Source organism: Hypomesus transpacificus, chromosome 17 (genome assembly GCF_021917145.1).
Source record: "Hypomesus transpacificus isolate Combined female chromosome 17, fHypTra1, whole genome shotgun sequence".
Classification (NCBI taxonomy): Eukaryota; Metazoa; Chordata; class Actinopteri; order Osmeriformes; family Osmeridae; genus Hypomesus; species Hypomesus transpacificus.
The window spans coordinates 10,421,758-10,430,777 of NC_061076.1; the positions used below are offsets into that span (position 1 = coordinate 10,421,758).

General features: G+C 41.2%; 1 long non-coding RNA gene across 1 annotated transcript; it reads right to left on the minus strand.

The window, feature by feature from the left end:
- Window positions 1-4,029: 4,029 nt before the first annotated feature.
- Window positions 4,030-7,348, minus strand: LOC124480091. The gene is made up of 2 exons (XR_006957510.1): window positions 5,177-7,348; window positions 4,030-4,908 (listed from the first exon to the last, which is right to left on the minus strand). It is a non-coding gene; the product is annotated as an uncharacterized LOC124480091 (long non-coding RNA).
- Window positions 7,349-9,020: the final 1,672 nt, after the last annotated feature.

Genomic DNA, 9,020 nt, shown 5'->3' on the forward strand with positions numbered 1-9,020 from the left:
TCCAGTGAGACACATGGCTAGAAATGGACTGAGTCTATAACTGGCATTTTTTAGATGCTCTGCAGAAATGCAATCCATACCACAAGCTTTGTTGTTGTCTAGCATGTGGATGGCATCATAAATATCTACTGATCTAACTATCAAATCTGCAGAGATACCTTTATATTCATTATCAATTCTCACTGTGTTACTTTGAACACAATTAAATAGTTTACTGTAGTGCTCATGCCATAGATCAGCAATCTTCTCTGGACAACTAACCCCTTTGATATCAGAAGGGAGGGGAGTTCTGTTATTATTTATGATCTTGACCTCCTTCCAGAAGTCAGTAAGATTGTTATTCTGCATCTTTCTGGCCAGCGAGTCTGCTCTCTGTGTGTTTTCATTTCTCTTAATGAAACGAGTGCATATTTAAATCTAGCATTTGTGAGGTTTTTGTTATCAAGCAGCACTCCCTGTCTGGGTCTGCCTGCCTCTGACCAGACTCTAAAGGCTTCTCTAGCAGCAGCATGTTGCTCAGACACAAACTCATTCCAGACAGGCCGTGCGTTAGGGACCTTACTCTTGTGATTAATAAAAGGTTCACTGGACGCATAAAGACATTTGACAATATCATCATACATGGCACAGAGCTTTTCAGCATGATGTTTATCCTTGCAGTTCATATCCGTGCACATTAGGGCATCCCTAGAAAATGCAACATCACTATGTAAGCTGTCAGTTAACAGAGAATATCTGTGCATAACCTCTTTGGTCAATTTTGACCAGTCTAGTTTTCTTGGGGGGCCAGCAACAAGGGTACACTCTCAACATTTAGCAGCATAGCAACTGGTATGTGATCAGTGGTGGCCAGCCCATAACACATCTCTATACTTTCCAGTGAGTCATGAGCATCGGCTGTGGTTACAATATGGTCTAGCCAGGAAGTTGTGTGCCACGTTTCACTTATATAGGTAAAACTTGTATCAGGCAATAACGCTTGATATAATTAATTTAGTTTCATTACAGAACTGCTGCAGATGTTGTGCGAATAAACACTTATCTGACATGTCAGCATTAAAATCACCCATGACATAGACACAACATGAACTATTGTCCTCTATGAAGGACTGAATAAAAGCTAAGCTGTTCTGAAATTCATCCTCATGGTCATAGGATTCATATGGTGTGTACACATTTACAATAGTACATTTATTTTCATTGTGATTAAACTCCAACCCAATAGCCCAGTCAACGTTAAGCCACACCACCTTTACCGTTGGGTCATATTTTATGTTCCACAGTATAGCTACACCACCAGCTATCCTCCCACAAACCATTCTCATGCTGAGATCGGTAGTGGACTCTCCAGCACCATGAAAGTTCTTGTGTAGGGAGTTCAATTTGTCCAGATCTTGCTTGGCCATCCAGGTTTCTTGAAGGCAGACAATGTCACTCTCGTCCAGCAATGTGTCCACCACCAAACGTCTTGATCTATCAGCAGCAGTATGTCCTACTCGGAGGCCACGAGCGTTGTAGGATACAACCCGCATTAATGATCTACCACGGACCCATCAGGGCAGCTGGCCGGTGTGTCTGTCTCCCTGGTCTCTACATATAGGCCTACATTCATCCCAGCATCATGACTGAGCTGAAGCTCGGTACCCTGAGAGCGGGGGGTATGCTCTGGTCGAGCTTTTTTGAAAGTATAGACCAAGGGTAATTACCACACCACAACTGTCCCACCATTACCCATAGGTGGCGCTACATTCCACGCCCTAAAGCACAAAGGCTTTCTGGAATGGATAGGCTAACCAAGCCCCCTCCCTTCACTCCTTGGGTTGAAATATAGGCCCTTGTGGATCTTGATGGTATTATATTTCAGATCTGGTATCCCATTGGTAATTCTGCAGCATAGATTTTTCTATACAGTTCCAATTTGTCAAGAATATACATTTTTCAATGGTTCGCAATGTTTGGAGGAATCCGCCATTACTGATTGCAGTTATATTTTATTATTATTATTATTATAACATGTATATATTAGGGTGATTTCAGGTAATGTGGGACACTTTTTGGTAGAGGCTCCAATAGACTTACAAAATAAATGTTAACTCGCCCCAGTGGTGTTTTTGTAAATCGTTTTAGGGCTTACGAACATTTTCATGTTGGAATAAAATGGGAATACACAATATTATAGAAGTTACACAATTTCAAACATAACATGACCCCCTCTCTCACTCAGGCAGCATTTTCAGGTAATGTGGGACAGCTTGTCTGGTAAAGTGGGACAGTCGTCATCTGTCAGCCTATAGTCTGCTAAATGCTAATATAATAATAATTTTTTAACTATATACAGCAATGCTAGGTGCAAGGGTGTGGCAAGATTCATTTTGTTGTGGGGTTTGACTTACACAATAGGCATAAAGTGTAACTGATGTAAACCTTAGTGATATACAGTCTATGTGCTAGCTAGCTAGTCCCGCTGCATTAGCATTTTGTTGGACTAGTGTTAGCGGTCACGCTTACAAGTCTGAGAGCGCTGGTTCGATGACAGTGTAAGTTGTTATTTAGTTGGGAACTTAAGTGCAGTATGATGCATGGGTATTAAACATTTGAGAACTGTCGAATTAAATTACTTTTATAGCATTAACACAGCCTTACTAGATGTCCCACTTTACCTGAAAAATGCTGTCCCACATTACCTGACATGATCAGGTAATGTGGGACAGTCACATAAAACTTCTTTTTTCTTCTAACAAAGCATTATTTTACACATTTTTGTGTGTTTTTCTATCAGTGGTTAAAATCCTTCATTGTGCTCCAATAGTACTCATTGCAACTTAATTTAAATTCCTTTGCCAGCCGTATCATTGAGAAACAGAATGTCATATGCCGCTGAACTTTCGATGCGTTTTTTCTGTACGGACCTCCTGTCAAGCCAGATCACGCATACTCAGATGATGTTAGACAAATTAAAACCACTGCATAGTGACTAGAAGTGTTGTATTTATGATACAAGATCAGCTCTGGTGATTGGAAGTCGGTTTTGCCCATATTAAATCATCAAAATGCATAACTGTCCCACTTTACCTGATGTCCCACATTACCTGAAATCACCCTACATATTTCCGGTACAGCTAGAGCTCACCTTCCTCTACCCAGAAGATGGACTGGACAGGTTCCCAAATGCAAACACGTGCGCGCTGGTGCTATACTTACCTGTGGGTGAGACTTATGACACCTTTAAAAGGTGTAGCTTGGAATAGGTTAGAATAAGTTCTGCAGATCAGTTTGGGGAGGACTAAATGTAGTCGTAAATTAATTTTATTTTACATGAACACGTGTTTTGTTCTGTTTAAATGTATAGATTTCAAAGGCGTGATACTCATCTTCGAATGTTATGTATGTGATCTGCTGATCCGTTGGGAGGGCTGAATATTGTTTGTCTGTATCCTATTTTCAGTTACATAATGCAATAACATTAAACACACACAAAATTGTACATGGTCTGCTCATCTTTATTACATTGATGTGATTGAAACTGCTTACTCATTCCAAGGCCTATTGACAATGTGAATACAACAGTTAAATTGTGTGTGTGAACTGTATTTAAGAAAGGACATTGAGGACCTGATCAGTTCCCAAACTGTCTATCTCTACCCAAACAATTTGTGTGTTGTCTGAGATGTTCCAACTGTTCGTCACTTGGTTGAAATTGGTTGAGGGGAACCACAACTCTTTGTAGCCAGTCAAAGGCAAGTGCAGCCACCCCCTGGAACTGGCTGCTCTAAATATACCTTGGATACCAGTGTGATGTTGCAATTGTTGTGTAAGACAACCTTGATCAAAAAATTGATATGGTGACATGTATCTGGCAGTCCTCAGGTCACGTTTTATATGAGGCAGGTAAACAAAGTGAAGAGCCCAAAGATGCCTTTCTTTGTTGGCAATAATGATTCCTTCATATTCTATGTTGATATGTAAACAAGGAGTGCTAGACATCCGTTTCAAGTCTTACTGTCAGGTACACAGAACACCACAAAGTCAGACTGGGCACTGACATTTTTGGGACAAGACAATGCAAAGCAACCAGGCATTACATAATAAGTACTTAGATAACATCTATGATAAGTTAAAAGTAATGATAATAAATTATAAACCTAAATATACAAAATAGTATACAATATATTACACCTCTAATACAGATAATTACCTATACTAACCTTAGACCTATACTAACCTAAGACAAGTGGGGTACAGTTAGTGCAATATTGCTGATAGTGCAACCAGTAGCTGAAAGTGACACGGTGTAAAGTGACTAGTTAGAAATGCATCAATGTAAAGTGACTAGTGAGAAATGCATCAATGTAAAACCACTAGTGAGAAATGCATCAATGTAAAGTGGCTACTGAGAAATGTCCATGTAAATGTTCATTCAGAAGCCTGCTAAACCCTTGGATAGAAACTGTTGTCCAGAAGGCAGCGGGGTAGAGACTGAAAGATGGGTGGTAGCAGTCTTTTAGAATCCTGCCAGCTGTCCTGAGGCATCGTGTGTGGTAGGTGTCCTGAAGGGCTGGGAGCTTCCTGTCGATGATAAACTCAGCAGACCTGACCACACTACATAGGACCTTGCGTTTTTTTGTCACGCCTCTCCAGACATCGCCCCACAGTCTTTCAATGCATTGATTATGAGTGCTCCCTCGGGTCGATCCTCGGAAGACATCCATGAACAGACAAATGGCGTCGTTTTCCCCCCTATAGTCACATCTGACTCTGGATGGGACACCAAACTGGGCGACTGCTTCCGAAAACAGGTCCATTACAATGTCACTTCTGTTGTTGTTAGAAGCCTTCAGGAAAACCACCAGTCGGCTGAACCCATCGATTCCTCCATGGATTACAATCCTCCACCTAAGAGATCTAGATCTTATTTTATAAATAACAAAAAAAAATATGAATGGCTTGAATGCAGCTAAAATGATTTGTATACATTTCTGTGCAACATGTTGGGCGTTTAACAGAAAGAAAAGTCCAACCTCTATTTCATTCACGTGAAGCTGAAAATCTTATTTTAAATTCAAAACTCATAAAATAATCAGCTTGTCATTGGCTAGGGACACAGTTAGGGCAAATTAACGAATCACAGTAAAACAAGCCACTTACTTTAAGAGCTTGTAGAAAGAAAAGTCCTAACCTCTATTGCAGTGGTTCTCAACCCTGGTCTTCAAGTACACTTAAGTACTTCAAGGTCTTTGGTAAACCGGCCTTCCTCCAGTCTGTCCTCCCATTCGAGGAACGGTGAAACCAGAATCAACTGCAGTTCAAGAGAAATGTTAGAGGCATCGTGTTTTGAATCTTGCTTCTTCAGATTATGTTTAATCTAACGAGTACATTACCAGGTTGTTGTTGTTGTTGATCATTGGCTTCCCGAACTAACTCGCTAATAAGCGTAAGTATCTCATCCATCACTTCAGATTGAAGCAGTCGCCCTCTGCTCTAGCGAACGCTCGTCATCATTATCTCTAACCTGTTAGCATGACAACATATTTTAGTGGTAGGCTAACTACAATAAAGCTTGTTTAAACAACTCTTTGATATTGCTGGCTTCAGTAACATAACCGCATTCAGTAACGCAATATTCAAAGCCGTATAAGCAGGGGCGGAGCCAATGGGGGGGCACGGAGTGGCATGTGCCCCCCCTGGAATCTGATTGGTTCACAGGTGCCCCCTGCCCTATTTTCATTGGCTCTGAAGGATGTCAATCTCAATAAGAAATAATTGCCTGGACAGAACATGACAGAAGCCATATATTCCCGCTTTCCCTAACTCTGTGGACAGCGTAAACTGAGGTAGGTTTTGATGGTGTGTGTATAGAGGATACATGAATTGTATTCATACAATATTATTTAAATCGCACATTCCCCAGATAGCACAGTTTTTATTGCTGAATTGGCCTTTTGCGGCGACAACATTCTGCAGCATTACTGTAGATTTTTCTTAGGACCCCGCTCATTCTCAAGACAACCAGTTTGAATGTTACTGTAGCTACATGAGTCCGTTTTGTAAGTAGCACTTTCTTCCCTTGGTCTAACGGTTAAGATAACAAAGCTATGATATTGATATAGTTAGCTAAATAAAATATAAATATTAGCTATTATTGTAGTTCTGTTAGCGTAATGCAAGACATTTAGGATTTTATGTCGACTTAAATTGCTAGCTAAATGTAACTGCTAGGTTAAGTCAGACTAAGCTAGCTAGCTAGCTAGCCGTAAACTGTCATTTCATGACAGTGAAAGTCACGTCGAGCTGATCACTGTCACTCATTAAAATCCAAATGCCCTCCATAACACCTTTCACACAGTAGCCTACTTAAATTTGGGATTGGCTAAATTTGTTGTTTAATCTATTTGATATATAGAGCTAATATGTGCTGATGATTGAAGATAGTGCAGATCAGTTCACAAAAAAGTCACTAGTTGGCGGAGTTGAGGGGAATATAAAAAGGCGCCTTTTTCCGAGTACGAACATACATATATTTTTTATAGCAAGCCTTGCAACATACAAGTACTCAAAATAGAAATGTTATATGAAGTCCAATGTACCAAAAACGTCAAAACGAGCAACCATGTCATCACACTTAAGTACTGTAAAACTAAAACAAAGCCACCTCAGTCTGTCGTGGGCATTCCAAGCTAGGTCGATCAGCATACATCGTATTGTACATTAAATCTCACAATTGTGTTTTTTTTATCACAATGTTAAATGAGCAATAAGTTCAGTTTTGCATTTGTTGATGCTTGGAACTCTCTCTTGTGATTACATTGAGAGCAGAACGTTTGTCCTCCCTACTCTGCTATCTGGGTAACATATTGAGTTAATTGTAGTTAAGTACTGCATTCATTGATTTTCTCATCATAGTGCTTCGGTATTGTAGAAGAGGGTTAGTGACGTTGAGTGTAACCTAACGTTACCTAAGTACAAAACGTGAGGTAGTGAGTCTGTTGAAAAAAGCATGGAAATTAACTAAATAATATGGTGTGCTTTATATGGTTTACAGGGAACAATGAAAAGGACTCATGAAATTAAAGACTACTTAATCAAGAAAAAACCTAGTGAAGAAAGTGCAGTTCAGATCTTGCCAGAATTGATCCCCACCAGCAGCACTCCAGGTCAGAGTCAGCAATGTACCCAGGGACCGTCAAGTGTAGGCCAGGATCAAGATCAATTCAGCCAGGTCCAGACCGGCACCCAAGGACCTCCAGGTGAAATAGGGACAATAAGGAAGGAAAAATTTGATCTGTAGGCAGGGGGCAGGGGTCTAAATGTTCATGTGCTAATGGACCAAATCACTTATTTATGTACAACGTTTTTCATGAAAGGGAAGGAATGAGTATACTGTATGATGAATGTTTGGCATAAAACATTTAAAAAGCAAGGTGTAAATATACATTCATACAGAGCTGCCTACTCTTACGGTTTCGCCGTGTGACACACGCATTTCACCCATTTCTCACGCTCTCACGCCACACCTTGTATATCTCATGCTGAAAAGGCAACGCCAAACAAGTAGCCAAACTAACGTTGTAAACATTATGGACGACGCGCAGGTTAACCGAGTGAAGCAACATTGACGCGCAAACAGCCGTGCATGGCCGCGGGAACTAGGGGTGCTGCAGCACCCCCTGACAGCACGAGAATTTAAAATTATATGACTTAAAAATCCACCACCGTGGCACAGCTCCGCAGTAGCGGACTGGCATTCGGGAGCACCGGGAAAAGAATAACTATGGACAACCGAGACAAAGAAATCACCTTCACTAGACAAGGTTCTACCAATTAAAAAACGGCTGTTTATTTTACATGAAGCTCAACTATTTTGCGCTCAAATAAAGGCCAAAAAATGTTCGGCTCACGCGCTGTGCGACTCAACTCCCTAACTCGCATCCCATTGAACACAGACTATGCTTGCATTAGCAGGGCAGCTGTGGTGGCTTATATGGGGGCCAGTTCTGGTGGGCCAGTCTGGATCAAAGTCCAGGGCCAATTTTTACTCCCAGTTCCTCCCTGCCGCCCCGCAACATTAAGCCCCCGCCAGCACCCCCCTGATAAAATATGTTCCCGCGGCTATGCAGCCGTGTAAACTCGCCTTTGGGGGAGTGAAGCTCGCAAAAGCTCGCCCGGGGGGGGGGCTACCAAATCTCAAGGCAAGGTTTTTGGAAAAGTTGGCAGCCCTGTTCATATCATGCAATTTAAGGAAACTAACTGTTTGTGTTGCTATAATGCCCATTAATTGAATTTAAAAAGTCAGTGGTGACATTACTTTTGTATTATTTACTTAATTGGATGACCCCCCAATTCACGGCTGCTCCCCCCTGTGCCCCTCCACTGAAAATATTCTGGAGCCGCCCCTGCGTATAAGGTCTAGTTTAGCGGCGTTCATTTGAGCTGGCTCATTATGAAAGAGTACTCTAGCACTACAATTGTGTTGACGAGTGGTAGGCTAACTACAACAAAGATTGTTAAACAACTCTTTGACATTGCTGGCTTCACTAACATAATAATTGCATTCAGTAACGCAATATTCAAAGCCTTAAAGTCTAGTTTAGCGGCGTTAATTTGATCTTGCTCATTATTAAAGAGTTAGCACTACAAGTGTGTTGAGGAGAAGTCAAGGGCCCGTTCGTTGAAAGAGTTGAAGCTAAGTTAATCAATTGTCCCTTTAGCCCGTTAAAATTAGCAAGCTAACTGAAAACCGCAAATATCGGTTCGTCGACGGCTGATCCGCATCCAAATCATGTGGTTAATTTCAATCAGGCTAAACTTATCAGGGCAAGTGCACAAGCACGTCCTACTTCAAAAGGCAGGAAAGGTCGATCACCAAAACCGTGATTTTCTAACGGTATGGCGGAAAAGATGACAGAGAGAGCGGTGATATTCTTGCCATCTGAGCAAACTATTATAATGAGTCTCTACGAAGACAATAAGCATATTTTTATGGCTAAGTCAAACACCGCCACCGCTGCCAGAGCAAGACAGGC